Source organism: Anticarsia gemmatalis, chromosome 21 (assembly GCF_050436995.1).
Source record: "Anticarsia gemmatalis isolate Benzon Research Colony breed Stoneville strain chromosome 21, ilAntGemm2 primary, whole genome shotgun sequence".
NCBI lineage: Eukaryota > Metazoa > Arthropoda > Insecta > Lepidoptera > Erebidae > Anticarsia > Anticarsia gemmatalis.
Genome location: NC_134765.1, coordinates 2,894,731 through 2,900,740, shown reverse-complemented (window position 1 = coordinate 2,900,740; position 6,010 = coordinate 2,894,731).

Sequence of the window (6,010 nt, the reverse complement as noted above, 5' to 3'; positions counted from 1 at the left end):
ACAACGACTATAAAAAGCAACTAAGCCTCTCTTTCCCGCGAGCCTTATTTTCTTTTTTACGTTGAAAAAACATGCGCGCGCGCCTTAACGAATCCCTACGCGTGGTGGGGACTGTTCCAATTTCACATTTTTGAAACATTTTCGTCTTGTCATTTTGAAAATGTAGTTGTGGTGTAATTAAGAAAAAAATATTCTTTTGAAGATTTTATTTTGAGATCTTTGTACAGTGGGTGCGAGCGAGACGGATAGATATTTGTGAGGTGCGTTTTTCCAGCATCGGTTGTTGTTTCGCGCGAAAGAAATGGAACGAGTCGTTCGTTACTCGCTTCGCTTTAGATTAATGAGTTCGAAAGAGATGTAGGTAATGGTGGGGTAATTACTGTTGTTTCGCGTAAACGAGACGAAACTATAATGATTGGGCGCAATGACAGTTATTGATATTGTCGTAATAAGAGTCGATTTGTGCGCGGCGAGATTTGTCGGAGGTGGGGTGGCGGCGCATCTAGATCGCTAATGTTAATTAGAATTTAATGACGGCCAGAGATTCGCTGTGTTCACGTGAGCGAATAGCGTTTTAATTCGAGTAAAGTGTACCTTACTTACTTGTTCGAATCCGAGGCAACACACCAATGACTTTTCGAAGTTATGTGTGTATTAGAAATAATTATCACTTGCTCTAACGGTGAAGGAAAACATCGTGATGAAACCTTGCACGCCTAAAATTTCTTTAATACATTTATTGAGGGCATGCAAAGTCCCCAACCCGCACTTGGCCAGCGTGGTGGACTCAAGGCCTAACCCCTCCCCCTCGTTTGGGAGGAGACCCTTGCCCTGCAGTGGGACAGATATGGGTTATTAAAAAAAAAATATATATATATTCCTGACGTTAACTTATACTCGTGTAATTTTTGATGATAAATCAAGCCTCGTTTAAGATTTTCAGTTAAGGAGGTTGGTAATCTTTAAAATACGCAGTTTCTTGTAGAAGTAAATGTTTAAAGGATTTTATTAAAATAACACCGATAACCTCTATTTTGTTTGTCATAAAATTAACAAGTTTAGTATGATAATCTAGGTAAACGATATTTCATTGTGAAGTACCGGACAGCTACTGAAAACGCTGAAATGATAATTATTACAAAGCTGGATCTTAGTAGTTGTCGTACAGAAGACAATTTTCTATGCCAGAATCTTACACTCGAATATTTAAAACAATAAATAGAATGAAACACCTTCCTAGAAACATACTCTTCTATTCAAGTAACGATCAACCTAACAAAATTGTCGGCAAACACGCAAAAAGTATAAAAATACACAAGTGATTATTTGCGGTCTGTACAAAATCAATGTGTATATTTTTATTGGAGATGAGTGTTTGGCCCGCGGCAACCGGCGGGTTACGCAGACGCAGATAAACACCGTAATCTCCTCCATCGATGCGTTAATGTGAGAATCTTTCACATGGTAATTAAATTATTTCATCTTTGAGCGCTTGATGGGGTTTTTGTTTGATTGATTATGAATTTTGATGTGGATGTGTCATTTTTGATTGTGTGTTAATTTTTCTGTTGGAATGACTCTTTTCGTAGTAGTGTTATCTCGTTGAGACTAAAATCTGTGCGTTAAAAGTAAAGAGAAAATGTCTCTAACGCTAAGAAATTTTTTATTAACTTAAGTATTTTCCTTAGGTTAATTTTTCGCCATCTGTTTTCTTCCTTTACATGTTTAAAACAGTGTGAGATAGTAATCACATCTAAACTGTTAACTCTCTTTCACTCTACTGTTCATAGAAAGAGTTAAATTTTAAACTTTACTTTCTACATTAGTATAAGAAAGTAATAAAAACAATACAAAGTCACCTCTGACATAAAAAAATCTTTTTATCAATCAGCTCCTTATCTTTTCATTCTATTTCTCAATCCCATAACATAACAGGTGCTGTGCACTACATTCGTCAAACGCTAACATATTTGTAGACCAGTTAATATTGTCTACACGCGCTAAAAGGTTCTGTCCGAAGCTAACAGTACACGGCGTTTCGGCACATCAAAGGTGATAAACGTTGTCGTGCCTTCAATACTGTTTAGGAATATCGGACCTTTTTTGGAAGTAATTCGGTTTCTGTGTTTTCTATTTTTAGTTCATCTAAGTTTATTATAGTTGTTAGTGTTGTGAGAACTATGTTTCTCAATAATAGGACAAGTAGCAAGTTATGTGGCGTTTTTTTGGTCTCTGCTTACCTCCATGTTAAAGTCCTTAAAAAGTTGTATTGGTTTGATCTCTGTAGAAGTTTAAAAAGTCTTATGTTTATTCATTTACCTTATGAAATTACAGAATAAACTGATTTTGTTCTTGTAAACGATGTCATACACAATTTTTCAAAACTTTTCTACGAAGAAAGAAACCTACATGTAACTTCGCGCCTATTGTACTCGGCTTCAGTACATCTATGCTACTTTAGCGCGATTCTGAACAGTTGGTACTGTCAAGTATCGAAACATTTAGAATGTACTGCCAAAATATTTCCTACGACACCCGTCAGAGGCGCTGATCAGATTTTCATACAAAATTTCTCGATGTTGGTAGTCGATAGTAGTAGAGAATCGAGTTACTGCTACTTGCACTAACTTTTTGCTGTTTGCAGGTTGTTTCAGGTGTTACCGACAAGATGTTAACTATTGTGTGTTAAACTGAAATTGGGACTAACCACTTTATCAGATATAGGAATCGAACGTGATACTGCTATCACACACATTATCGCTTGGACCACAGACCTACATACTTTAGAATAAAAAACGTTTCAACTGTTACACGTGCTCACGAGCCCCTTAGTTGTCGGTGTTTTTATACTTTACTCGTGTGCAATGCCATTCAGTATAATTCATTCAGTATAAAACTGTTACTGGACTTGTTTAAAATAATTTAAAAATAAAAGATACTCCTATTTTTGAGTGGTCTTTTTTGAGAGCAGGATACCTTAGTGCCGTCTGATTTGGGAGTCGAAACCGAGACTTTGTAGTCTGTACTGAAACTTTCACTAGGTCCGTAGACCGACTTACTTTGATTTATCAAAAAATAAAAAACATTTCAACTGTTGCACGTGCTCACGAGCCTCTTAGTTGTCGGTGTTTTTATACATTACACGTGTGCAATGCCATTCAGTGAGGAACTGTTACTTGACTTGTTTAAACTGCTGCAGAAATAAAAGAAAATAAATGATGTTATAGTTTTAAATTGCCTGTACCTTGGGAGAAAACTTTGTATGCCTATTCTGCCGTCGTAAATCTAAACACAGTAACTTCAAAATATGCGTTTTGAGAAAAACGCGGTTGAAGTTTAATGGTTAATTTTTGCTCTCATGAAGATACTAATTATTGTATATTATTTCATGCAACTTTTAATGTTAGTATATAGTTAAATCTTTGATTCTGTATATATATATATCTAGTATATTATTATTGTATAAATAATAAAATTAGATAATGTGTTTTAAGCTAGGGTAATAATATAATATTTTTTTCTTTTTTAAGTTACAACACGGTAACTCAACGGTTACTGTGTTGTAACCAAGTTTTACCTATTACTGTGTTGTAACTTTGTAAAGATATTAACATTAGGGGAATTACGACACAGTAAGTATGTACATACTGTGTTATAACTATGTTTCTTAGAAATACGTATAAAATCAGTAATACAGTAAATGAGATACTGTGATTTATTCAAGTATTTGTTGTTTATCTTTGAACAAAATTTTATACGCAATCACAGTAACTGAAGAAGCCGTGTTATAATCAAGCAAAAAAAGAAAAATTAAAATCTATTCACGTTAAAAAAACACAGTTAGTAGTGAGATACTGTTATTTAATTTAAAATAACACAGATACTGTATTTTTTATTAAAAAAAATGTTTTTTTTGTAAAAATACTGTGTTTTTATTTAATGTATTTCGGTAACTATCCATCGTACAAACAAACCGAAAACTTTCTCAAATAGCCCGCGGTCTCCTAATTCCAAAGAACTAAACAAACTATAAACACAGTAACTTGAGTTACTGTGTTTGCATTTACGACGGCAGTATTGATCATTGTTAAAATGAATTTGCGTTGTAAGTTGATTAATTTTAAATAGGGTTGTATCAAAGGTAAATAAAAACAAAAATGAGTCAGCTTACCTTGACCGTATTGTGAAATGACGCTACTGTTAGAATAGCTTATCAAGTTAATGTGGATAAAGTTTTTACAACAAGTGTCTAGAAACTGTTTTCATACAATCTTGTTCAGTAAAATCTTAGACTTAAGTACCTAGTATATTGAAGTTTCTAATGCGCTATTGTTAAATATTTTTTTGTTTATTTAATGCCCCATACTGGGCTATAAAGGTTATTTTATTGCTAGAAGAGAGAGATAGAGAGCCAAGTCCTGTGGAGAAGTAACGAGTTAATCAAGTTCTGTTGAAGTTATTAATTTATTTGTAAAAAATGTAGCTTCTAGTTTTCCAAAAAAACAGTCAACAAAGTAGCCGAATCCTCAGAATCGTATCAAACAATAATATGATATTCATACATAAATAATAGGGATACGTCCACCGCATTCGGCGGCCGGGAGTCGAGTGACATGGTGTCATTAGCGCGCGACTCACGCGCAACTTAAACTACGCCACGTGCGCTTGCGCCGACAAACGGGCCGCGCACCCTTCGCGTATCTACAGGCTGGAGTTTGTTTTAGAACCTTTAGTGGTTAAAATGCTAGTTTATGACGTATTTCATTAAGTTTTATTTGTTTCTGCTAATATATCTTGTTAAATGTTAGTTTGTGTTTGACTGATTTTTATTTAGTTTTTTTTATTAGGTAAGTTTGTATGTTTTTCGCTGAATTATTAAGTTAGTAGTAATGTTTTTTTGATAATTTAACAAAGAAGTTTGTATATTTTAAGAAAAAGTGTTATTTTGATCAAAACTTATCCTGCCTTGCAATTCTTAGGATCTCATATAATGCCATTGGTTTTACTGACTATAAGCTGGTTTCAATAAGTTGTTTTATTTAAGTCTATTATAATGTTAACTACATCATAGAAGAATATAGTATAGTAAGAAATCATTAGAAAAAAAACTTCTATACCCATCAAACGTTCATAGCACAGAGGCAGTCTGTAATCAAAATTTCCAAACCCACTGTACACAGCTGAGAATGACGACGTATTTAACAATAACAGCAGGGAGGTCCGTCCAAAGAGGCCGGCATGACCGCCGAAATCACGTAGCAAACCACCCTAATGTAAACAATAGACAAAGAGCCCGCCGGTTATTAGGATACGCGATACTATCGTAGTTATATGTACAGTTCGCTACGAAAAAATGTGTACAGGTGGAGGATTCGTGAGTGAAAGACAGTGCTGTGCTAGACTTAGACTTGAATTTTTGCGTGCCAGTTGGTGAGTGGACTAATTGTCTTTCACGTATAACTTCATAGACTTATAAACTTTTGAGTGCCTGTTTATATTTATATTATGTTTTGAGTATGTCTTACATTGTTTTAGTTTGCAACATTGGCCTGTGCAACCAGTGCCGAAACGCAAAGCAATCCCAAAGATTGCAAGATTTGCGTGTAATTTCCATTCTTCTAAACTAATATGATCGGATGCAGTTAAACAGTTAAAGTTAGTTAAGTTACTCAAATCTCATCTAATTTACTCGAACTCTTAGAACATAATTCCAAAGGATATGTTGAGTGGGTATTAATAATGTTACGAGTATGTACTCGTATTATAAAGTGCAACTTTATAAAATATTCATCAAGCAACTAAACGCAAACTAATTATACAGCAAAGTAAATAATTCATTATACTACAAATAAAAAATCAATACCAAAATTACATGCATTTCTACAGAGCAATTTGAAGCACAATCATACGCACACATTTACGTAGCCGACTGTACTATAGCGTCCGTTTTACCAGGAATCCCGCGACGCAGGCGCAGGGTGGTGCACCGATTTTGTCAGTTCTTTTTCAC